At 33.3% G+C, this 27,861-nt stretch overlaps 1 protein-coding gene across 15 annotated transcripts in view; it reads right to left on the reverse strand.

Moving 5' to 3' along the window:
- Positions 1–27,861, reverse strand: part of ZBTB20 (zinc finger and BTB domain containing 20) — an 833,136-nt gene that overhangs the window by 474,339 nt on the left and 330,936 nt on the right. For 13 of the 15 annotated variants that reach the window (XM_063630087.1, XM_063630085.1, XM_063630084.1 and 10 more), the window contains one exon: positions 9,094–9,167. The gene's annotated coding sequence lies outside the window, so the exon portion shown is untranslated. Of the gene's footprint in view, positions 1–9,093; positions 9,168–11,022; positions 12,208–12,280; positions 12,299–27,861 lie in introns of those variants that run through there. The other 2 variants (XM_063630093.1, XM_063630089.1) reach the window with 2 other exon arrangements.

Raw genomic sequence — 27,861 nt, forward strand, 5'->3', positions numbered from 1 at the left:
AGTGTAACATTCTTTATTGTTCCTGAGAAACGTGTGCCCAATTCCCTAGAAATTTACTGTTTCAAAGAGTCACAAGCTCCTGATTGCTTCTCATCAGTCTTGAAGAGATTAGATAAGCTTCCTCCCTCTTACAAAAGCTTTTTCTTCATTCAAAATTCCTTTGAGAACAAAACATTGAACCAGAATTGGATTTTTAACAAAATATTATAAGATTGTTGAAAATATTTTTTTTTTCTCCTGAGGAGACCAAGCAATTCAAAAGATATATTAATGCACATTCTGATTTAGGGCTACTAGCAACATACTGCAAAGAGCAAGGTGGTGCCAAAGAACAAAGTTTCTTCTGCTAAGCAGGAAAGATATTTTTTAACTGCCTTACTTTAGAAGATTTTAATGGACTGCTAAGGGCTTTCACAGAGATAATCTCAGAAGTCAAAGCTCAAGAAGTAGGGGGAAGAAACAACTACTGGAGGACCCTAACAGGTAGCATTGCTTCTAATTACCGTAAAATTGTTATGTATACTGATGCCCCACATCCCATTCCCAGACTCAGATAATTATTCTACAGTGAGAGTTGGCTTTAGAATACTTGTTCAAGTGTGTCAGTAATAGAAAATGACCTCTTCAGAAATGGGGGTGTTTACATGTAGTGCTCCTAAAGTTGGCACACATGGAAGGTAATTCAGGGTTATGTCTGCAGTGGCACCTATCATCAGCAATGTTTCAACCCCATCCATCTCTGTGTCCTGGTTTTACCAAGGGATTCACTTCAAATGTAGTCCTCACTGGTCTTTAGAAAACAGTGCTAGCAATTCGTAAGTACGTTTGAATTTTCAAAGTTTTTCTTTTTCTTTTCTTTCTTTTTTTTTTTTTTTTTTTTTGAGATGGAGTCTTGCTTTGTTGCCCAGGCTGGAGTGCAATGGTGCGATCTCGGCTCACTGCAACCTCTGCCTCCTGAGTTTAAGTGATTCTCCTGCCTCAGCCTCCAAAGTAGCTGGGATTTCAGGAATCCACCACCAACCCTGGCTAATTTTTTTTTGTATTTTTTAGTAGAGAGAGAGTTTCACCATGTTGGTCAGGCTGGTCTCGAATTCCTAACTTCAAGTGTTCCTTATGCCTCGGCCTCCCAAAGTGATGCGATTACAGGCATGAGCCACCGTGCCTGACCCCAAAGTTTTGCATTTTGATAGCAGCAATCAGGCTGAGTACCTTCATAGGCCTTTACCTCTGATCACACTATAAGGCTTTAATTAAGTTAATCTTAAGAAGAAAAATGTAAACCAACCCCCAATTATTAAACATTGGAATTATTCCTTCTTATTGGTCTAATAATTACAGTTTTTACTTCTCATTCATTTTTCAAAGGTTTTTTTCAGTAGATTTAGGTTATTGGAACTATTATATGTGATATGATGGGGTGCTGGGCACAGACACACAGTAAATCAAGATGATGCAGAAATGAAAGTCTAATGCTAAAGACTTTACCAATCTTCCCAGATCCCCATTTTTCAAAGGAGGAAACATATAGAGGACATTATATTTATTTCCAGCCATTATGATATAAAGCCAACCTCTCAAGGCACTCTCCCTTTTTGGGAAGTCTATGACAGCAGGTATTACAATTCTACTTTGCCAGATGAAGTGTGTAAACCATAGAAAACTAACTAGCATCCAAGAGAAGAACAGACTTGGATGTGGATAGAATAATAGGAAGAACACTTATAGTCAGATAGATCAGAGTATGAATGCAGGCTCAGGCTTTTTTCCACTAAAATGTATAGAGCAATGTAATCTCACTGAGCTTCAGTTTCTGATACTGTGAACTATGGATTATGACATCAATCTACAGTCAATGCTGTGAGAATTAAATGTGAAGAGTTTTATGGAGAGGGCATCTGCTAAATGTAACTATTTTTCTTACCCTCCTAAATTTTTTCAGTCTTTTAGACATTTGGGCTATTAGAGAACTAATGACCTCTGTGACCACACTAGCTCAGGCCATAACTAAATGCAACAGATTTAAAAACACCAAGCGGGAGATAGCACAGAGTTTGAATCAGTTAAGTCTAATGGTAACACAACACTTACTGGCTTTGCAATTTTAGATGCTACTTAATTGTTCTGGGGCTCAGTTTTTTCATTATAAAATGGGAATGGTTCCTACTTTGCTGGGTAGTTGCTGAGTGTGGTAGCAAGGATTACAGATAACTCTTTATACAGTGTCTGGTATATTAGGTAAATGGATTGTAATATATATTGTTCAGATTTTTTATTAATTAAGGTTTGTACATAGACTCATCTCCTGCACTTAATATTTCTTTTTCTACCCAAGACCTTGAAAGGGTTATGATAGGGGCTTTGATCACATATTAGCTTGTTTGGCTGTGGTAATTTAGCTCCTGAGTATTGGGATAACAGTACCAGCCCTGCCATTAACTATTTAACTATGACTTGGATAGGAATTCTAGGCCTGAATTTTGTTCGTCTCCAAAATGAAGAGGTTAGAATAAATAATTCCTAAGATTCCTTGTCACTATAATATTTTCTGGTTCCAGGGTCTTTTTACTGAGCTATAGCAGATAAATCCTCATATCTTTAGAGCTTAAGCTACTTCTCTACGGTTTAATTTCCACATTCCCTCTACTCTGTTTCTTCTTTAATTGCAAAAGGGGATAATTTCCATCACTTTGCAAACAAACCAATACCTCTATTCTGGCTTAGTGGCATACCAGGTTGTTAATGCATCATACTTAAAAAAAGCCTGGATTGTTCTTCAATCCAGAAATCCAGTAACGTTGTAGGTAGTAATAATGAGAATAATGATGATTTATTTTCAAGGTTTTCTATGCCTCCAGGTGCCTGGTCATTGCACATGATAAAATACACCAAAATTAAAAATGAGATTAAGGTTTAACAGATAAAAAATACATTCTAGGAACAAAACACATTTTTGGTATGCATCTCTACATTACACAACATCCACTTAAAAATAAACAAAAATAAGAAATCCGTTAACCAACAACAGAATTTTAATAATTATTAACTAGAAAGAAAATAAAATTAACTTGACCTTATCTTAGAAGGTTGTCAGAGATCTACTCTGTTTATGCAAGTGAGAAATCTGTTTTGAATTATAAGACCTCAATTTCAGAAGTCCAAGCTCTCCTCAAGCTCAGAGGTAAACCTTCAGGAAGGATTTAAAATAAATGTATGGATTTTATTAGCATGTGTATATTATTTACCTTTGAATTAATTTTGATCTTGTCCTATTCTTGAGCTATCCTTCAATTGGTATTTTTGTGTATATTTACTATTGCTTTCCCACTGCATTCAGAATAAAATTCAAATTCCTCACTCTGGCATTTCTCTGACCACACCTCCAGCCATTCTGCTTTGCTCACTTTGCTCTGGCCACTCTGAAGTCCTTTTAGTTCTTTGAATACAGAAAGTCTGTATTCAAAGCTTTGCATTTGAATACAGGATTTTCTATATGCAGTTTCTATCTGGAGCTTTCTCCCCTCCCATACTCCCTTCCCTACCCCAAATTCTTCACCTGGCTGATATTATTTTCTGTCCCTCAATGCTCAAATCAAAGGACACTCTCTCTGAGAATTCTGTCCTGAACACCCAAAGGACAGTATAAGAGATTTCCCCCACTCAATGTTGTCTTGCATACATAACTCTTTATGTGGACCACAGCTTGTAATGTTGTAATTATGTTTGCATTTATTTCATGTCTAATTTCCTTAGGAGACTATCAATTTCATGATGAAGATCTAAGGGAACATTTCTATATTTCTAGTATTAAGTATAGTTGAATAATGAATTAATGATTCTATTGTGGCAGATTCAGTAGGGCTAAGAAATGTTAACTAAATATGGACTATTCCGTTAAAATTTTGTTTTCTAGTAAGGGAATAAGGCATACACATAAAGTGCTATAAAATACAGAAAGTAATTCGTGTCTCAATAAAAGTGTAGATGAGTATCGTATTAGTTTCTTAGCGCTGTTGTGACAAGTTACCACAAGCTTGTTGGCTTATAAATAATATCCAATATTTATTATCTCACAGTTTTGGCAGCTACAAGTCCAAAATCAAGTGTCAGCAGGGTCACTACAGGTGGTAAGTAAATTTGGTAGTTAGGGGAGAGTGGATTGTTTCTGTCCAGGTCAAGGAAAGAAGGATTCATGAAATTAATAACATTGGAAATGAATTTGGTAGGATGGGTTGGATTTGCATATGAAAAAATTGAATGATGGATATTCCAGATGCTGGAACAATATGAATAAAGGTGAGTAAGAGAACTTGGCCTGAGTCTACAGTACATACAACCGGGTAGGTGACAATTAACTAAGAAATGGGATTAGAGTTAGATTTTAGGATGTCATGTATATTGATTAGGGATTGTTATACACAGAATTATTGAAAGTTTTATCTGAACAAAGGCGACATAATCTTAGTGCTCCTATATTAGGAAAGTTAATGGGGCAGCAGTGTTTAGGATAAACTGATCTCCCTGCTCCATCTCTTCCAATTAGGAGATTTTTGTAAGCAAGAGAAGATAAAATCCTGACTGGAACAGATATCAAAGAAAGAGAATAAATGAGACTTGACCACTTACTGGACATCTAGGAGGAAGAGGAGGAAAGAATGATATATTTTGAGTAAAGATGTCCTAGAGAATTGGAGTTAGAAAAGCTAGGATAGTCAAAAGTGGGATGGTTTTTAAGTAGAAGAATAAATTTAGTTTTGATATACTGACTCAGAGAAACTAGTGTGATTTCTAGTTGAAGATTTAAATAAGGATGTTGGAAACATAGGACTAAAGTTTTGAAGACATATCAGGACTGGAGATACAAATTTCTGAGTTATCCATAGTGAAATAATTGAAGTCATGTAACTCTGAAAAGCTGTGTCAAGTCATGAGAAGAGTATGAACGTGGAGTATGACAGATATGATCACATCCTGTGTCTACTATTTACCTGTTGTATAACCTGGGGCAAATTGCTTAACTCCATCATTTTCTCATATATAAGGAAGAAAATACTTTTATCCCTTAATTAGAATTACATGAGTTAAATATTTAAAAGCTCTGTCATGTTTAAGATGCTTTTATATTTTGGTGCATAATTCTCATAAGAAATACACTTATTTTGCTATCTAGTATCTCAAAAATATGTGATGTGCTTTAAAAAATGTTAATTTTCCTGTGATTCTAGTACATGTGATCTTTTAAACTTTCATGACCTACTAATGCGTTGCAACCCACACTTTGGAAGACTGATCCTCCCATATATTATGGTTCTCATCCAATTCCTCCTCTAGTCACTGGCCCCAACAAGTATTCTATGTTGAAATGACACCAATACTATTCAATGTTCTCCTGACTTTCATTTATTACTCCCTCTTCATAGGCTTCTTGCTAGTATCACATTATTCCTTCATGGCCCAGAAAAAAATGATAACCATTTACTTCCTCTGCTATTCCATAACATTTTTTGTCTATAAGAAAGATGTGTTTTTCCCAGATAAATTATGAATTTCTTAATAACAGAAAATATGTGTTATTTATCTGTGTATCTTGACAAAATATTTTGTTCATAGGAGGCACAGAACATTAATTCATTATTATAAAGAAAAGGGAGAAGAGGTTTGAAGAGAGAACTTTGTTGAACATCTACATCTAGGACCATGCTCTGGTATCACCATGTCTCGATTCCTCCTTCTCTATATGCCAAAGCTTCCATGGAATTTTTAAAGGGCAGAACTATTGTCTCTTTGTCTTTGAGGCACAAGGACTTAGGCCACTAACTTTCAGTACATGGTGGAGAGAGGGAAGGCCTGGATGGGTTAAAATAAAGGAGGAAACTAGAAAATGTCCAGAATTTAGCTTTGGGTAAAATAACAGAAAGGTTTTTACCATAGCCTCTTTGGATTGGTAAATGACAGAATCCAACGAAAGCAATGTGAAACAAATGATCAGAGCAAGTAATTCATTTTAAAATATTAAAGCTTATTTCTTTTTTTTTCTGACTCTGGAAAACTTTTCTCTGATGGAAATGACACCTGGCAACAGTGACATTCTGACAACATGCGTGGTGCACACCCTTGGAAAGTTTGAATTCCACATCACAATGGTTCTGTTCAGATTACTGGTTTCATCATGCTTGTAAGCCCAATTAAACTACTGAAGTTCTAATGGTCTTATGTCCACTTTGTAAATCATCATAAAGAATATTAGGTCAACCAAATAAATTTGCCTCTACAGGACTCGTTGCTCAACCAAAGGCATGATACCAGGAACAAAATTAAAAAACAAAACAAACAAACAAACAAAAACACACCAAAAAAACCTCTTTTGATAACAACCAATGTTTTCAGGATACTCCTTTATATATGAATTTGAGATTCTGATGAAGGGGACTACAGTTCAACAAGTCTCAAAAAATAAGCCCAAGGCAACTTGCCCCTCAGGAAACACTGCTTAGACCCTGATTGTACGGGAAAGATTGAAGCCTCAGATTGTAAATTCAGATAGACTATCACGTCTAGGTCTCTAAGGATGATCTGTGATGGTGGTCAATATGGTTTGTGTAATCTTTGTGCCCTACCCTGTGCCTCGATTTACTTATTTAAAAATGAAGTCACTAGACTTTGTTTCTTACATCCTTTCCCACTATAATGTTTGGCGATGCTCTGCCCTTAACATTTGCCTAAACTTTTTAATCTTAAAATATATAAAATGTTTTTATAAAATTCTTTTATGTCCTTAAATGTTATTGAACATGATAACAGTACAATTCACTAAGCCTAAATTTCATCATTTTAGTATTGCCTCAGAGGTCAAGTTTTATGAGAGCCTTAATTTGCATCACCAGAAGCTCATTTAATAAAAATGAAAGAATACCTTTTGGAAATAAATTTTAAAAAGTGATGGTGGGGAAGAGGGGCAGAGAAATGTATGCAGAAAAGAAAAAAAAGGAAACTGAACTTAGAAGGTGTCAAATGGTTCTGAGTTCTAAAGAATATTGTGGTCATATTAGTGTTGAAAAGCTGGTCCTAGCTTTTTATGCACTAAAAGTACATTCTGCTAATGGTTCCTTCCCAAATCCCTGGCCTCTTGACCCAATACTTATTGTACCACTTGTCTCATTTCCCTGAAACAAAATCTATCATATGGCAATAAGACAAACTGAGGTATCAGAGCATCATCTACCCTGGAATTGGGCATATTTACTTGTGGAGTTGATTCTAGTGTGTGGGATATAAAACACATAACTTAAGTGGAAAACTGCTGAAGACCATTTCACAGGTGAAAGGACATGGCATGAATGGGCAATTCTCACTTTGGTCAGGAAAAAGAAGTGTAAAGTCAATGAGGTAAGGGGCTGGGAGACAGATACCTCGTATGATATGATAAGCAGAAAGACTGTGTTTGGCAAATTCCTTTATCATCTTCTTCCTGACTGTCAAAAACTGTATTCAACCTGTGTTTACAATAAATATTCTCTGACAGAATGAACGCTGGATTTCTGACTTTTAAAAAGTTTTGAAATTAAACTAATAACAGCTATTTCATGATTACCTATTATTGTGCCAAGGGTTAGAAATTACAAAAATGAGTAAGAAAGAGCCCCTGCTCTTAGAGACCTTACTGTCTGTGGGTTTGAACTGTTGTAGTTATGACAACAATAACAATAACCATCATTTATTCACTCATACCAGCCAGGCACCATGTTCAGTGGGCAATATACACAAACTGCCAAAGTCTCCTTCGTTTCACCAGATGCAATGACAGTAAGGTGACCTTGCTCTGTCCATGCATCATCTCTTAACAAAAATAAACTTAGCAAGAATTCAGACCATAGGCAGAGACATATAAGCAACTCCAGAACTGTCTACTGTCAACACACAAGAACTACAGTCAATAAAGAGTGCAGTGAACTACAGTGAAAATGGAAGCAATCGTCTGAATCACCTTTAGTGTACTCTGTTGATTGGGGGCTGTGACACTCTAAAATCCACAATACAGTAGACTCCACATCTGGCATTCCAACAATGGAAGGGTAAGTGTTTTAAGACTCTTAGCGAAAGAACTTGCAATACATTAAACTGTAAAACTGAGGAAGACATCATAAGCTTCTGGATTTTATTACCAAAATGTACATTTTGATCTAAAATTAAAAATAAAAACAGATTGACTTTCCTTGTAGTATTTCACAACCTTTGAGTGCAGCATTAAAAATGCTTTTCTTTTTTTCTTCACCAACTATAAGCTTCTGTTTTCTTACCCTGGGCGTCTGAATCTTTTATATGCTTGGGTTCTATTCACTGCCTGTTATTCAGACGTTGAAATCCCAAATGTTAATTGTTCTTCCAAGTACATTGACAAAACAGCAGCTAAATAAGGGTAGACCAGACTGTGGTAGACTCTGACATGCATTTATGGAACAATGGGGCTCTGAGAGACAGCCTTGTAGCTCACGGGAAGACATAAGATGTGCTATTTTGACTGCTTCGTAGCAGAATGGGGAACACACGCACACAAGGGAATTATGCATTTTACTTAGTTTTGCCCAAAGTCCTCAAGGCAACAGAATCTTGTGATGTCATCATGAACTTTCTTTCTCTCCATTTCCATTGACACAAAGGCTAAAAATTTCTAATGACATCACAAAGGAAAATGAAATCTACTTTGATTCCATAAGAAATCTTTTACCTTCAGTGAGACTGGTAAAAATAAAATAAAATAAAATAAAATAAATAAAATAAAATAAAATAAAAAAGCAAAGATCTTTCCAGACAGGGTGTGTGTCACTGTGCTCATGCACAGTGGGTGACACCCTCCCTAATGAAATTCAAACCAGCCAAAAGAAAGGATTCACAATTTAGGTTGGATAAAAAAGACACACTGAATATTGAGACCAACAACTTTTTTTTTTTTTTTTAAGAAGAAAATCATTCAAACATATATTTCTTCAGGGACATTCAAATTTTTACTCATGTCTGGTTACTACGTTACCAATGTTTTTGCCCTTTTTTGGGTTGGTCACAGAAACATAGAAGAAGGTACAGGAAGCTTTGACTTACAGGAATACAGTGCAGCTCAATCTTTTGTTTTTAAGGTGCAGTGATTTCAGTCTCTAAATGTAACTTCAGGCAGTCTGAAAAGAAACAGGTTAAAATCTCTTTCAGTTATAATTGGTATTTCAGATTTAATTAAAAATTAAACTTTCATAATGTTTCACCATCCAAAGCAATGCATTATCAGTCAAGCGTGGCTTTTCTTTTTTTCTTTTTCTTTTTTTTTTCTGTTAAGGAAAAAAAAAAAAAAGAAAAAAACCCTCTTCCCAGAGTAGTTTTTTAATGAAAAGAAAAGGATCTAAAGAGGAGAAAAAAAAAGCAATTCTGAAAAACAAAATATGCCTCCATGTTAAGGACTTCATAATGATACGACTAGAAACTCAATGTTTCTGAATTTTAGATATATTCTGATTAAAAAAAAACTCCTAAATAATTTGTACAGCCTAAAGATTACAGAAAATATTAAGTTCAGGGAATAAAGAAGAAAATCTATGGGTCTGAATACACATATTAAAGGGAAATTATGACTTCAGATAGAATTGTAAAAAATGCTAGATCTGCTACTTTCCAGTGACTGAATTGCTGGTGAGGTAGATGGTGAAGAAGGGCTAAATGAACATATTTAACAACACAAAATAGCCATTGAAATGTACTGTATTACAGGTTTAGCATGCCCCATTTCACATCATATTGTACATCTTGTCACATGCATCCACTGCTGTTTGAAGCAGCATAGGAAGATCAAGAGAGTCTGAACAAAACTCCCTGGTTCAAGTAACTGTAAGCATGTTGCTTAATTTTAAAATATGTATTTTTAATTCTAAATTAAGTAACAGTCCAGGCATTAAGAGCTCCAAGTATATAATAAATATTAGGCTTAAAATATTATACTATTTTTTGAATCTTTTCTTTCTTCAAACAACACCATCTATAAATAAGATAATAATATTTTTAAATTAAAAAAATCACATCACACACTAGAATTAAATCATCCTTACTTTTAGCTTTGAAAAACTGATACAATGGGATTTAGAAAAATTTAGTTTTTAAAATATAAAATGAGGTAATATAATTTGCTTTCATTCACTTTATAGCATGGCAGAATATTTTCTATATATTTGTAACAATAAATGTCATGTTTATGTCCAATTTCACATTAGTGCAAGGTAATATTTTAATATCTCCCCATACGAGAGCATAATCACAAATCACCCTGAAATTGTACTCTTATTAGAAAGCATATGTAGTTCTTACTTGTGATTCCTGTTTTCTTTTTCTCTTGAAATGTATAGAGGAATATTTTGGGTAATTGGTCTTTTTGATGTACATGGATTTTAAGTGTAAACATGCTCAGGTTCACACTAAATTCACTCATGAATGAGATTAGATTTTTAAAACATCACTGACATTGACTAACTAAACTTTTCCCCCTCCTCTCACATGCCTGAATTAGGCTAAAAATGAACCAGAGTAAAGGCAGAAATTATGGAGGCGTCACCAGGGACAACTGAATGAGAGGAGGGGAGTGCACATATTTCCTTATAAGGCAGCAAAACATTCATAAAAGAAACTGACAAAAATAACTTGTGCTCAGAAATTATATGACATATAATATAAATATATTGAATAACAATAATCTCTGAAAAATGATTCAGAAATGTAAAAACTGCCTACCTCTGGATAAATCTGAATCACCAACTGGCATTGTTCTACTCACCAACAAAATATGGTTAGTGAAACGAATTCATTCTCTAGTTTAGACATGAAAAGGTGATAAAAACTAGGCTGAATATTTACATATAAACATTTAACTAACAACTAGTAATTCAATTCAATCAGTCAGGTTTCCTTTTCCTCAATTTGCCAGATGTTGAATGAATTGAACTATCAGCTCAAAATAATTAAATCAATGATATGAATAGATGGTCAGTGTACCAATTTTCATTTCCCACCCAATGCCATTTCTCCTTCTCCTCTTTGATCTTTTTCTTCTATTTCTGCTTGTTTCTTCTCTACTTTCACTTTCTTTCTTATTCCTTTTTTCTTCTTTTTTTTTTCTCTTGGTGAGGGTAATGAGCCTCAAAAATAACATCTTGTATCCTGTTGAGGGAAACTTGGTCACAACAATCCTTCCAGATGACAAACTCATTCTTAAATGTCTGTTTCCCAATCCAAAGAAAACAGAGCAATTGAAAAAATAGAGACTCAACATCACTTACAACTACCAACACCACCCATCTTAATTCCCATGCTGTACGCATCACGAGGAGAACTGAAATTTATTTACATTATACCTAACCTCAAATAAGACCACAAATAAGACTAATAACAGGACCATTTTGTGGCACTCAGGCAAACGGCTGGGCAAAACAGATGGATCTTACTTTGCGCCAGGACTCAAAAAATATAGTCGCCAACTCACTGTTGGCGACTACATATCTTGGCCCAAAGATGGACCTGGAAGTGGGACCAGTTGTCTTTGATATGAATAGTGCTCCTCTTCTTATCTCCTCATGGAACAAATCAGTAACTCTGTCACTATATAGTGGGGTTATCAGGTAGAATTGCTTAAAAGACTTGTCATCAAGGATGTAAAATATTCTCAGGGAATGTCAGGTGAGATGAAGGAACAGAAAGTCAGGACAAATACCTTATTTTTGGCACTTTTGTCTATTTTCAACTTTCTGTTTTTGTTTTTTTTTTAATTCAAATTCACTACTGTACACTGAACCCACCTTTAAAATAGATTTACAGTATGTGTCATCAATAAGAAAACTTGCTTCTCACATTTCAGGTTCCAAAATCTGTTAAAATTTTGTCATATAGATCCATCTCAGTCATTATTAAAATTGACAACCAGTGTCAGACTTCTTTAATTAGAACAAAACTATGTAAGGCTTTATAGATTACAGTCAACATCCAATGACGCACTGAGCAACAGCTCAGTAGTCAATGCAAATTACAAAATCCAGAAGAATGGTTCTCTGGCAGAGACCCTTTAGCAAAAGAGTTGTACATTCTGCACTACTTAAAGATTTTGAATGGCTTTCCAGAGAAGTAGCAAATGCATTATATTACAGTAACCTATCTTGTAAGTCACAAGGCCACAAACAAAGCCTCTAGTCAATAAAAAAAAAAAAAAAAAAAAAAAAAAAAAAAAAAACCTGAAGGGGGGTGAGAACTATAGACTTACCATTGACTACGAACAAAGGGCTGCTTCTGACCACATTCTACTTTTTAAAATCCTCACACAGAAGGAGTTTTAGATATCACCAGGTCACAGAACTTCAAGGAAAGAACAACAAAGCATTCCAGCTTAGGAGGTCTATGTTAATTCAGGCACTTCTCTTATTGCTCTTCCAACTATTCAGTACTGATTGTATCTTGCTCATATTGCTTTTGAGAGTTCACTCATCTCTCTATAATTTATTTATTCAGACATTGTGCAGATTTGATTTTTAAGAGACAGCCCTGTTTATGGTCAGCATAGAAGGCTAATTATAATACTTTATTTTAGTATTTTTTTCTTTTCACTATTTAAAAATTTTTTATTATAAAAAATTTCAAATATATGCGAGAGGATAGAACATAGCAAAATGAACTCTCTAGTACCCATCACCCATAGTCAATTGTTTTTCCAATTATACTCTCACCTATGTTTTATTCCACCAGATCATCTGAAAGACAGTCCCAGATAGCTTATTATTTTATGCATGAATACTTTACTACATGTTACTGAAAGATGACAATCATAACTAATATCATTCCACATCAAAAATAATAGTAATTCTTTAATGTCATTAAATATCCTATCCATGTTAAATGATTGACTTTTAAATTGTCTTTTCTTTTTATAGCTGGTTAGTTTGAATCAGGATCCAAATAAGATCTACACATTATATTCGAATGATAATTATCCTTTAACCTATAAAGTCTCCATTTGCTTTTTAAAACTTTAACTTTGTATTTTGGAACAATTTTAGAATTATGGAAAAGTTGCAATAATAGTACAGAGAGTTCCCATATTTCCTTCACTAGTTTTTCCTAATGATAATATCTTACATAACCACGGTAAATTTGACAAAATTAAGAAATTAATATTGATACAATACTATTAACTAAACTACAGACTTTATTCAGATGTCATCAATTTTTCCATTAATATGTTTTTTCTGTTCCAAAAATCCAATCCAGGATACCATACTGCATTTTAATTGCCATGTCTCCTCAGTCTCTTCTGATCTGAGATAATTTCTTAGTCATTCCATGTTTTTCATGACTGATAATTGTGAAGACTAGTGGTCAGATATTTTGTGAAACCTTTTACAACTTTGATTTGTCCAATCCCATAATTAGATTAGGATTATAGGTTTTAGAGAAGAATACAAAAGAGGTTATGTGCCCTTCTTATAACATAACATAAAAGGTATATGATATCGCTGGGTATGTTAACCTTGGTCGCTTGCTTAAGAGAATGTCTGCCAGGTTTCTCTATACTTCTCTTAGTTTTAATAAGCATAATTTCATTTGTTAACAGTTTATTGAGATATAACTTATATAACATATAATCCACTCTTGTTATGTGTACAACTCAATGACATTAAGTAAATTTAGAGTTGTATAACCATCACCACGATTCATTTTTAGAATATTTTTGTCACCCTACAAAGATCCTTCATACCCTTAGGCAGTCAATCCCTAGACCTAGACAACAAATATTTTCTGTCTCTATAAATTTGCCCTTTTTGGATATTTTTATTAATGCAATCAAATAATATGTGATCTCTTTCATGTAGCTTTTTCACTTATCATAATTCATTTTTAAGATTCATTTATGTTGTGGCATGTAGCAGTAGTCTATTCCCTTTTACTGATGAATACTATTCCACTGTATGAATACAACACCACAGTTTATTTATCCATTCATCAGCCAATGGACATCTGAATTGTTTCCAGTTTTTTACGGTTATGAATAATGCCGCCATGAACACATAAAATACGTCACATAAAATACGTCTCTGTGTGGACATATTTTTTTTTTCCTCTTAGATACCCTAAAGTGGTATTGCTGGATTATAAGGGTAAGTTTATTTTAACTTTTAAGAAACTTTCAAACCAGTTTCCAAAGTGACTATACTCTTACATCTCCCCTGGTAATATAGGAGGCTTCTAATTTGTCTTTATCTTCCAACACTTGTTACTATCTGTCTTTATTACAGCCACTCTAGTGGGTGTGAAGTAGTATCTTATGGTTTTAATTTACTTTTCCCTGGAAATAATAATGTTGACCATGTTTTCAAGTGCTTATTAGGCATGACTTCATCTTCTTTGGTGAATCACTTTGGTGAATTGTCAAATATTTTGCCCAATTTTTAGTTGGGTTGCTTGCCTTTTTATTATTGAAGAATTCTTTATATATTATGCATAAAAATTCTTATCAGATTATGATTTGCAAATCACAATCTTGCAAATATTTTCCCCTGTCTTTGGTTTGTCATTTCATTTCCTTAATGGGTCTTTTGAAGTGCAAAAGTTTTAAATTTTGTTGACATCCTAATTACCAAGTATTTTGTTGAATCAAGCTTTTGGTGTGATAGCTAAGAACTTTTTCTAACCCAAAGTCATGAAGATTTTCTCCTGTTTTCTTCTAGAAATTTTATAATTTTAGCTCTTACATTTAGGCCCATGATTAAATTTTTATGCACGATATGAAATAAGAATCTAAAATATGTTTTTTACAGTCGTAGGTTGATGAATATTCATTTATATGCAGATAATCCTAGCATCAATTATAGAGCACTACTTATTGAAAAGACTATCCCTTCCCTGACAAATTGCCTTGGCACCTTTGTCAAATTTAATTGATCAAAAATATGATTAATTTTCTGAACTTTCAATTCCATTCCATTGATCTGTATGCCAATATCATATGCTATAAAGTAAGTTTTAAAACCAGAAATTGTACATTATCTAATTTTGTTTTCCTTTTTCAAAAGCATTTTCACTATTTTGGATGTTTTGCATATTCATGTAAATTTTAGGATTAGCTTGTCAATTTCTGTAAAAACACCTTTATTCTTTTTGACAGGATTGTGAATTGAACTGTTTTCTTAATTTCATTGTTTGTTGCTAGTATACAGAAATATAATTGATTTCTGTACAATATCTCTTCTTATATCCAGTTAACTTGTTGAATTCCTTTATTAGTTCATGTGTGTGTGGTGCAGGAGGTGTATGTACATTGCTTAGAATTTTCTACGTACAAGATTATATTGTCGGCAAATAAATAGTTTTACTTTTTACTTTCCAATCTGTATGCCATTGTTTCTTTCTGCTGGTCTGTCTACCCTTCTCTTTCCTTTCCCCTCCCCCTCCCCTGCTGCTGCTGCTTCTTTTTTTTTTTTTTTCCTCTAATTTTTCTCTCTTTCTTTCTCATATTTATCGTTCTGGATTGGATTGAATCTCCTGTATAATGTTGAATAGAAGACATAAGAACTGACAACTTGCCTCTTTTCCAATCCTAGGAGTGTATCAGTCAGGTTTTCATCATTACATACATTATAAGTTCTTCATAGATGCCCTTTGTCAGGTTACAGAAGTTCTCTTCTATTCCTTTTGTTGAAAGATTATACCACAAATGAATACTGGATTTTCTCAAATGTTTCTGTACATCTATTGAAATGGTCAAGTGTTTTTTCTTTTATTCTATTAATATGGTATATTGCATTAATTAATTATTGGATGTTAAGTGAAACTCGCATTCCTGGGATAAATCCTCTGTGGTCAGACTGTATAATGCTTTTCTACTTTGCCACATTTGGTTTGTGAATATTTTGTTGAGTTTTGGTGTCTATATTCATGAAGGAATCTGGTCTGCAGTTTTCTTTCATTGTGATGTCTTTGTCTGGCTTTGCTCTCAGTGTAATATTGTAGAAATAACTGAAAAATGACCTTTCTTGCTCTATTTCTAGAAAAGTTTGTGAAGTATTGGTATTGGATACAATTCACCAGTGGAGCCATCTACGCCTAGGATTTTCTCCTAACTATAAATTGTATAAATTGTATCTCTTTACTATTACGAGTCTGTTCATATTTTCTATTTCCTCTTGAGTCAGTTTTGGTAATTTGTGCATTTCTAAGATAGTCCATTTTATCCAGCTAATTGCTAACAATTGTCCAGTTGCTAACAATTGTCTAATTGTCAAGCAGTGACAATTGAGGTCAACCAATGATCAGTCACAGGTTGTATTTCTGACTATCAAGCAATGAAAAGGATTATGAGGTTATAATATTTGTTCATAGTATAGTATGAGATCAGGAATGAGAGAGAAGGTATCACCACCAACCGCATAGAAATGAGAATGATTATGAGGTTATACTATTTGTTTATAATATAGTATGAACTATAACTATATCTCATAATCCTTTTCATTTCTGTGGGGTTGGTGGTGATAACTTCTCTCTGATTCCTCATTTTGGTAATCTGTCATCTTCTCTCCTTTTTCCTTGATCAGTCTACCAAAAGAAAAAGTAAGTTTTGGTTGATCTTTTCAAAAAACTAAGTTTTGGTTTCATTAATTTTCTCTATTATTTTCATTATCTATTTCATTGATTTCTGTTCTTATCTTTGTTATATCTCCTTCCTTCTGTTTAAACAGAATTTAGTTTTATGTTTGTATTATGTCTATACTTACCTACATAATGACATGATGAGGTCTTTTTGTTTAGGTGAACTTTAGATACATTTTTATCATTTCATTTCCACTTAAAGGATTTCCTTCAGTATTTCTTGTAAGGCAGGTCTACTAGCAACAAATTGTCTCAGTCTTTGTTTATTTGGGATATCTTTATTTTATATTTATTTTTGAAGAACAATTTTGCCAAATATAAAATTCCTAAATGACATTTTCCCTTTTTTTTTCCTTCAGCACACTGAATATGTCATCCCTCTGCCTCCTGGCTTTGTTTCTAATGAGAAGTAAGCTGTTAATCGTAGTGTTGTTTTCCTGTATCTAATAGTCTTTTTTTTTTCTTGTTAATGTCAAAATTTTCTCTTCTTCGTTCAAAAGTTTGACTATAATGTGTATATTTATGTACAGATTCTTTTTGTGTTTATCCAACATGGAGTTTTTGTGCTTCTCAAATGTGTAGATTAATGTTATTCATCACATTTTGGAAGTTTTTGGCTATTATTTCTTCAAATATTTTTGAGCCCTTTCTTTCTTTCCTCCACTTCTCTACCATTACACGTTAGTATGCTTGATGGTCTCTCACAGGCCTCTGAAGCTCTGCTCATTTTTTCATTGTTTTTTTCTCTTCAAATCAGACCGTCTCTATTAATTGATCTTCAAACTCATTGTTTCTTTATTCTGCCATCTCAAATATTCTGTTGAGACTCTCTTGCAATTTTTTATTTCCATTATAATATTTTTTAACTCCAGAGTTTTTGTTCCTTTTAAAATAACACTTATCTTTATATTGATACTCTCTATTTAAAGAGTAATTATCGTAATACTTTAATTATTTAACATGATTTCCTATTATTTTGAACATATTTATAATAGCACTTTCAACTCTTTGTTTGCTAAGTTTAACATCTGCTATCTCCACTTCAACCCAAATATAATTTCTTTTTTTTTCTTCAGACACTTTCTTTTAACCACTTTTTAAATTGGGTGTGAGTCACACTCATGTTTATTACATGTCTCATTTTTTTATTGAAAATTGACATTTTATATAGTATATTACGGCAACTCTGGCTTCTGACTTTTCCCTGTTGAGGGTTCTTGCTGTTATTGCTGTGTTTGTTTATTTAGGACTTGCCTAACATAACTCTGTGCAGCCTCTCTCCCCCACGCTGTGCCGCTGCTGATGTTTCTGCTCAGTTTGTGTAATTTCCATTTTCATTTTTAAGCTAGGACTTTCCCCTGCATTAACACAGTTTAGTGGTCAGCCAAGGATCAGTCACAGGTTGTACTTAAACACCTAGGGCCACTATGCTAACACCTCTAATTGATATATATGTGTGTGTGGGTTGGAGAATGCACTCAAAGTTCAGGCAGTTTACAAGTCTTTTTTTTTTATTTTTACTTTCCATTTGTTCTCTCTTATCTTCTCTCTGTGTGCCCAAAGCCTTAGGTTCAGCTAAGGATAAGTGGACATCTTGGTCCTTTTCTGGTCTTCCCCAGAGTATGTGTGTAGCCTTTTAGACCTCTAGGAATATGCGGTAGCTTACCAAGGTTCACTATGATAGTATCCTTTTCCAATTCTCCCTGCTAAATTTCTGACCAATCTGCCAGTTATTTTCTACTCTGAATTGTAACTTCAGGCTACATATGATGTTTATTCTCCCTGCTTGTTTGCCCCTGAGATTGTCACTGTTTTGACCACACCTAACACATGGGGTTTTTCTATGTTCTGCTCCATCAAATTATCAAATCAACCCCTTTCAGCAGTGAAGTTGTGGGTTTTCATGACTTGTCCTGCCTTGGCAGAACTATTGATCCAACGGAACTGTGGGGAGGGGTAATAGGAGAAAGCAGTCCTGGCTAAAACACTGTGGGCTCCTAACTGTGCTAGTTGTCCTAACATAACTTTTAATTTGGCCTCTTTCACTCCCAAAAGTATCCACCTTCTGTGATATGATTTATGACCTTTTAATCTATAGTGGGCATAAACAACTTATGACATTTCTTCAGCGAATGACCATTGCCTAATTCTTTTCTTGGTAATGCAGCAATCAGGGGCCTAGCTGCAGGTATGCATGCACGTGGGGTGGGGGTGGGGGGAGTCTAACTGCCATTGAATGAACATTTTCATAATGGTTACATGTGTATAGAAAATCTTCAACTGCCCCTCCTACTACATCTCTAGAAAGTTTAAAGGTTTGGAGGGGATTAAGAATTTCTAGGGAAGTGTATGGGATATAGGGATAAGGTTACCAAAATTCTCCCATGGGAGATAAATAGTTTTGCCTCACTCTATAGAGTTTGGAGAAATCACTCAGCGAGAAGGACTAGAATTACTTTGGTTAATAATGAGTTGCTATGAACTTTGGAGCTGGACTGAGTTGGAATAAACCTATTCTAAGCAATTGTAAAGAATATGTCATTTAGACTTAGTCTTATACAAAACAATAATAGCTCAGAGATCTAAGTTGGTCCAAATACTTACTTGGATCAGGTTAGTATTTGCCAGCTTATTTTCTCACAGATTCCTGTGCTCACTTGGGTTATGCTTCCTTGGGAAAACACAATGGGAATAAGCTCCTTTTGGAACTCAAATAACTTGTAAATCAGAAAGTTCCCATATAGATATAGAGAATAATATTTACTATAAAACAATTTTTCCTTTACATGATGATCCACAGTAAAGTTCTCTTGAGAATACACTTCCCTAGAGCATTTAAATTATGAACAGATTTACAAAATAACTCCTATCACATGAAAAGAGATAAACATATAGTATCTGCTTCTAGGAATTATCTAAACTTTCATTTTCCTTCAGAGACTTAAATAGATGAAAAAATCAGCAAACTTTGTTTAGGAGAAATTCAGAATGTATAAAGCATTAATTGTGAATATCTTACTGATATTTTTGGATCAACATAATACTTCACTTTTACAAAATGTTGAGGAAATCAAAGTATTCACCAAACTTCATCTCATTAAAGTGTCATAACCTTTAATCTAGGAACCCGTAATAGTAAAGATTACTGTTTCTGTCTGGAAAACAAGAAATCTAATCCATGAAACAAAACCCTGAAACATCACATACATTGCTTAAAGATATAAGTCTGATGATGGAGAATGTGATGAAACTCCATCACCTTGTTGTATAAGGTTATCAATAGGGCAATATCCAGGCTACAATGAAAAAGAAACTGGAAGTCTCAAACTCCTATTGTGTATACATTAGAGTGGATTCAAAATAAATATTTAAACAGATTTCTGTTCCTGTGGAATGGTATTTTTCCAGCAAACCTCTCCAGCGATTGTTTTTATTAGGCTTTGCAATTTCTATAAAAGGATATCAACCCTGTCCCAACTTGATTACTATTTCTGCTATTGATTAACAATAAAAAATAGGCTGGGCATGGTGGCTCACGTCTGTAATCCTAGCATTTTGGGAGGCTGAGATGGGTAGATCACTTGAGTCCAGGAGTTTGAGACCAGCCTGGGCAATACAGCAAAATCCCGTCTCTACAAAAAATGCAAAAATTAGCTGTGCATGGTGGTGTATACCTGTAGTCCCAGCTACTTGGCAGGCTGAGGCAGGAGGATCGCTTGAGCCTGGGAGACAGAGGTTGAAGTAAGTCAAGATGGCACCACTGCACTCCAGCCTGGGTGACAGAGTGAAACCCCATCTCAAATAATAATAATAACAAAAAATAGTTGTGTTTCAAGTAATATAATCTAGAAAATCTAATATAATATTATCTAGATAATCTAGAATTCACTGTCATTCAATGAATTATATCTGTGTGAAGTGTTGTCTATTTGGTCCAAATCTTTTAAGAATGGGAATACTAAAGTTCACAGTAATAAGATGTTGCCAGTCTACATTGAGGACTACAAAGAAGCATTTCTATAAAATATCCTTTGTTGCTAATGAAAGTTAATATTTATCTTGATATTTACATTATAATACAGTGATCCCTATACATACTGAAGAGCATCCTAGAAGATTTATTTTTCTTAGTATCAGCATTGTATTTCTTTAAAATATATAATCAGAGCCCAATCTTTAAATGTACATAAGATCCTTTATAGGATGCTTTTTAAATGTAGCTCAAATTCTTGCCTCCTTGTCATGTTTTTCCACTGCTTACCCATTTTATTTTTTATTTACTTAATTTATATTATATATTTCATTTACTTTCATTTATATTTATATAAATATATTTAAATATGTATGTATCATTTAAGCTATCTCAATTGCTTTTTGTAACAAAGAGATATCTATCTGTCTCTACTGTATATCTGTCTTTCTATCTACTCTTCCATGTAACAATTCATCTAAATTTACTATATGATACCCCAATATTTCAGATGCAATTTGAAAATATCAACCTTAGATCTTCTATAAACTCATCTACATTTTTGTGGTGACTTTAGTTTTCTCTAACCTTCGAAGCTATTCAAATCAGAATAGCCTCAAATCTGCCTTAAATTTGTCTGAGACAAAGTAACAGATTTGTATCATCAGAGCTCAATATTAACTTAAAGCTTAACTAACTACCTCTTTGCTAAGTCACCTGAAGATGATTCTTGCCTTTCTGTGGAAGAATAAAATAATTTGGGACCTATGGAACAACACCAGCCATTTTCAAATAACTAACAAGGCATATAACATAGAGCAGACACAACTGATTATATAGGTTGTACTCTGCCCAAGGCACCTAGTCCAGGAGTGTGTTCCACTCAATAACCCGTGGTCCCTAGCCCAAGCTGCATCTGCTTGACCAAAGGGTTTCTTTTAATAATTTGCACAAAGGTGTCCGAACAGGCAGCTTTTTTCCAAGTTGTATTGAACCTCTATATAAGAAAAGAGAGGCCCTCTATAACATGTTTCTATAGTAGTTCTAACAGAATATAATTAATCGTATTAATATTAGCTGGCTCTCTAACTGTTGCATGTAACATAAATATTCAGGTAACCTCTTAGTAATGACTAACCTCATGAGCTTAGGTCTCCATGACTTGCACTAAAGAATGTTTTAAAAATAGAATGTTAACAAGTTCTGAGACAATGGATTATTTGTACAATAAAATTCTTTTCCTTTAAATTTAGCTTCTGGCTCCCATTCCTTTAGGCAGATTTTATATATTAGTACTTAAGTCTTAATGAATTATCTACAGGTAAGCTATACGTAACACATTTTTACATTAACTTTTTGTGATTATGACCTTAATACATGCCCATTGCAAAAACAAAATAAAACAAAACAGTACACTGAAAATACATAAAATAAGAGGAAAAAGTTATGAGCATCAATAGTCTGATGACACAGAGACAATAAACCACTACTGGATCTTCAGGATTTCATTCCAATGTGACACATTTTAATCCCAATTTGGCTTACCCATTTTCCCCTGCACACGATGAGTAGCCTCCTATTTTTACTATTTGGTATTGTGCTTAAGCAACAGAAATATTTCAAGTATTTCTATAGCAATTGTTTTCTATAAAATTAATTTAGTAATTGATCAAGTACTATCATATTTAATAGCCGTGCTATTGATCATTATTCATGACACTACTCATTGTTATTGCTTATTACTTCATGAATTTGGTTTTATTCAACCATGTCATATGGAGATTTTATACACACACACATACACAAAACACGCACACACACACACACACACAACCTGCTACTACATAAAGTATTAAACCATTTCTCTGAAATAATATGGAGGTTAGAAGTAGCTTCTAGATGAACAAAAGAAAATGGCAAATTTGAAGCTTAAAAGTCAAAAATTTCATATCAATGCCAAAGATACATTATTTTAGATAACATTCTTTTTTCTTTTTTTTTTATTTTTACTATCTTTGCTACAACACTACAATATTAATATGGAGAACTGAGAGTCAGCTACGCCTATAAAGGTAAAGTGCCATAAAAGCCCCAATGCATCTCTCTCAAGAGTCTAATCTTATTCTATCTGAGGAGCTATCCTCTTTCTGTGAACTCTGTCATGTAGAATTACATCATCTCCCATGGCTCAGATTATCTCCAATTTATAAAATGCTTTAACAAAAACTGTTATGAAGTGGGCTCTGTTATATATTCATATAACTTCCTCTTCACTTTGGTTAATACGGAAATACACAATACATCAATATATGTTTCATTAAGACAATTGTTTCGATATAGTAACAAGCTGGGCAAATAGAGGAAGTGTGCTGGGTGCAATTTATTTACATTTTAACAAGACCTCAAACAAATGATATCACACAGGAAGCTCACAGTTAGGTTAAGGAGAAATGGTGGCTAAAAAATGCCTTGAAGTTTGGAAGCTGTAAGTATTATCTAATCAATAGTATTACTTTTGAAGTTAGATAGAATAACCATTCCACAGGGACAGGTATTGTGGTCTGTGACAAACATTATCCAATGTAGACATTAAAAATTTAGGGGAGATATAAATTTTCAAAATTTGATAAATTTTTAAGACTAAACCTTAGAATATATGCCAAATGCTAAAGTTTAAAATGAACAGTCCTATGAAATAAAAATCTCATGAAAGCCCAAAGTATGGGGGTTTTCTTCCTTAATATACCAAAGCTTACTGCTAACATCCTCATTTAATAGAGATGATAACTTCACTGTTCACATTTTGGGTTGCTCCTACTATGCATGTTAACTCTTTGTGAATAGGTCTAAAAATCAAGACAAGTATGTACTTTAATCAAATAGGAGATTCAGAAAGCAATGATTTCAGTCTACAATTATAGTAGCCTGCACTATTCCTACTTCCAAACTGTGAGCAGGGTCACCTTTGTTTGAGACAAATTGTCGCTGGTAATATCTCACAGATTAATGTGCATGACATTTGCCTATCCAGTGTAGTTCCCAAGACAATAAAAAAAACCTTGCAAAAGTAAATATATTATTTAAGCTGCAAGTGAAGAAACAATTGTAAAAGTACAATAATGATAGGAAAAGCATGAAGAGGACAGGGTGAGGTAAATATACAAAAGGAATCTTGTAAGAACTGACCCATTTGCTAAAAGAACAAGAATATGACTCCGTGTGTGTGTGTGTGTGTGTGTGTGTGCATGCATGTGTGTGTATAAATCTCTGTCTATATTAAGTCTATATGAAATACATGTATACAACATATATATATATATATATATATATATATACACACACACACATACATACACACACACACACACACACAATACATCGGGCATGGTGGCTTACACCTGTAATCCCAGCACTTTGGGAGGTTGAGGTGGGTGCATCACCTGAGGTCAGGAGTTCGAGACCAGCCTGACCAACATGGAGAAACCCCGTCTCTACTAAAAATACAAAATTAGCTGGGAAGGGTGGCACATGCCTGTAATCCCAGCTACTTGGGAGGCAGAGGCAGCAGAATCACTTGAACCTGGGAGGCAGAAGTTGCGGTGAGCGGAGATCACGCTATTGCACTCTAGCCTGGGCAAAAAGAGCGAAAATCTGTCTCAAAAATAAATAAATAAATAAATATCTCTCGATATACATATACACACACAGAGGCATACATATATGCCTCTATAAAAATAAATGTTTCATTAGGAGTTTTGCAATTTCCTTATTTGTATCTATCTATGAACTAGAAAGTAAGTTCCTTGAAAGTATGACTTACGTTTTCTGTGTTGTAATTCATAATAACTAGCATGATACTGAGCAGAAAATTGGTTCTCAATAAATATTTGTGTGAAATATAAAAAATCTAATTTCATTCATGCACACTATGTAAAAGAACAAAATTAAAGAATTCCCCAAAATAAGACAAATGATATCATTATATGGGGAAAGCAAGTTAGATTATGCTACACTACAATGAGCCAACAAAATTAATACCAAAAAAACCCTTCAACTGAAAATAAATCTATGTAAATACGTGCTGAAATCCTACAGATGATTTAGACTCCAGAGAAATGAAACCCCAATGACAGCATCATGAAAATGAGTTGCCCCAATATCACATATCATTTTTGTCATACTCTACAAGAAGTGGTAAAGTGTGATTAGAAATTCCAATTTCCTAATCATACAGAATATAAACAATCTATATTATATAAGTCTATGAATTTTCTGAGGCATTATAAACTTTTATGGACATTTTTGATTAGAATCTGAACACGATGGTGTTTCAATATAAAAACTCATAATTTCAATTGTGAATCACCATTTTACATTTAAACAATTTTAAAAATTCACATTGTGACATGTTATACCATTAGGTTATTTTAAAAAACCCTGAAAGTTTTCTTAATAAGATCATAAAGTTTTTTCTAGTTATGCAAGAGCAATTTGATAGTGGAAAATCAATTATGCTAAGTCCTTTGCTGAACTGTCACATTTCAAATTATCCTATAATGTTTTAAAGGGAAAGGGCTATGCGTCTTAATCCCAATGCCTAGTGAACAATTTCTGGCATACAGTAAGTGCTGAATAAAATGTATGAGGAATTAATTTGAGTTGAAAAATACATCTCAAGAAAAGTCTATGTCCATGAGTTACAATTGGACAATATTTACCAGAAAAAAAAGATTAATAAAAGTCAACATCCATTCCTAATAATCAAATAAGGAATCAGAAAATAGTATTATAATCCACTTTAGCAATATATCAAATAATATCTGTCTTAAATCAACAACCAATATCTGCCTTAAATATGAAAAAAAACTAGAGATAATACCACATAATGAAGAACAAGAAATATGTCCTCTATCACAATGATTACTTAACTGTTTTGCAAATTATAGTCAATGAAATAGGATATTAAACAGAAATAAGAAAGGAAATAGTCATCTTTCTTAGGGGATAATTTAATGACTTTGAAACCCCAAAAGAACTTAAAAGAAATTATTAAAACTATTAAGAGAGTTGAATAAAATAGCTAGATAATAAATACAGATAGTCCCCAACTTACAGTGGTTCGGCTTAAGATTTTCCAATTTTACAATGGGTTTATCAGAATGGAACCACACGTAAGTTGAGGATCATATGGATTATAAATAGGAAGTGGCTTTTCTACCAAAAAATTATAAATGAAATATAGGCAATTAAGGACACTAACAAGAACATAGCATGCCTATACCTAAATATACTAAGGAATTTGGGGATCTATATGAATAAAAAGACACTATTTATATATGAAAACATACTATGCTTCTGAATGGGAAGACTGAACTGAATATTGCAAAGATACTAATTTATAGGTTTAATACAATTCCAACAAATATTGCAATGAAACATTTTTATGAACTCAACAAACTAAACAAATCCTGACTAATAAGTAGGTGACAAAAGCCTAAGCATTTTTGAAAAAAGAAAGATAAGGAAGGATTTGACCTAAAAGATACACAAACTTATTTTGAAGCTCTAATGGAAGCAATATAAAACCGGTGAAAGAACTGAAAAAGCAGATAGTTCAGAAATAGATCCTAATGTTGATAAAAATTAGTAGGCAATCAAGATGATATCAAAATCAGTGGGGAAATGATTCTGGAACAATTGATTAACCATTAAGAACAAATTAAGTAAGATGTTTACATCATAACATGCTAAAATAAATTCTGGGAGAACACAATTAAAACTATAAAACAGAACTATGATCATACTAGAAAAATGGTGAATATTTACTAAATTTCAAGCTATTTAAAAAAGAAGATAAAAGTAATGGACATAGTCACAGAGAAAAAAAATACATGAAATTGACCATACAAATATTTAACATTTTCTCACATAAAATCTTACAAATCAGTAAAACTACATGAGTAAAGACCATAAGCAAACAATTTATAAAAATAAGAAAACAATGACAAACATGTAAAAAACATTCTAGTTCCTTATTAATCAAATCAATGCAAATTAAAACAATGTAAACCAGTTATTTTGCCTGCAATTTGTCATATATTTATATAATGCTGCTACTCAAAACAGTTAAGAATGTAGTTAGAAAAGCACTTTTACATACAATTGGAGAAGAATTCTCAAAGGAACCTTGAGAATTTTACATACTCTAGCCCAGAAATCAACTTTCTAAGGATGTATGCTAAAAACATAAGCCAAGATGCAGATGAAAATTTATATATAAAAATGATCCTCAGAGTAGGAGAAATAATAGTGGAAAATGACTTAAATGTCAAACATGAAGGAGTTAATTAAAATTTTTTGGTACATAATTAAGATATAATATTACACAGCTAATGAAAATGAGTATTTTATGACTCAGAACTAATAAAATTAATGCTAAGTGAAGAGATCACTATATAGACTATATTATCCAAAATGTTATTTAGAAATATACAAACACATGTATATAAACACCTGTACACTTTAGAAACGGCCATACACTTGGAAAGAGGCAGAGCAAATACTTAGAATTATTTATCCATGATTGGTGGTGTCAAGTGATTTAAATTTATTCGCTATATATATTTTCTATTTTGACACATCCTTTCAATAAGTGTACATTACTTTTTAACCTGGAAAAAAAGTTATTTTAAGCCTAAAATGAATTTATATGGGTTAGAAATTCACTTAAGGGAAAAAAATCAGATATCGATAAAAATCACTTTCATATACATGTAGAATTACTGTGCTCTTTAATCTGTGAATCTCCATACTTTTGTGCAAAAAGAACATCTATTGAGATATTGAGATACTTGACTTTTTTTTAGTGCTGAGGAACACAATAATTTTCCTGAATTAAAATCCAAAGAAAATAAAGTCACTCATAAATACCATATTTGACTACAGTGTCCACCCAATGCTCTGATGGCTTTTCCTCTTGTTGACTTCTTGATAAAATTTACCTACATTGCTAATATTAATAATTGTTTTGGTACCAATTTTAGGAATAATCAATCTGAGAATGTTTACTTGGCCCATTTAGACAATACCAAGGAAAACACCCCCAAGTAACTGTAACCAGCATAGTGAACAGTGTATTTGCGTTTTCACATTTCTTTTCCATGGAATACCAACCTTGCCTAGTATTTTGCGAATAACAATGGATGGAACTTAGATTTTCAACAGTGCTTAAAAAA

This window comes from Symphalangus syndactylus, chromosome 21, assembly GCF_028878055.3.
Source record: "Symphalangus syndactylus isolate Jambi chromosome 21, NHGRI_mSymSyn1-v2.1_pri, whole genome shotgun sequence".
Lineage (NCBI taxonomy): Eukaryota > Metazoa > Chordata > Mammalia > Primates > Hylobatidae > Symphalangus > Symphalangus syndactylus.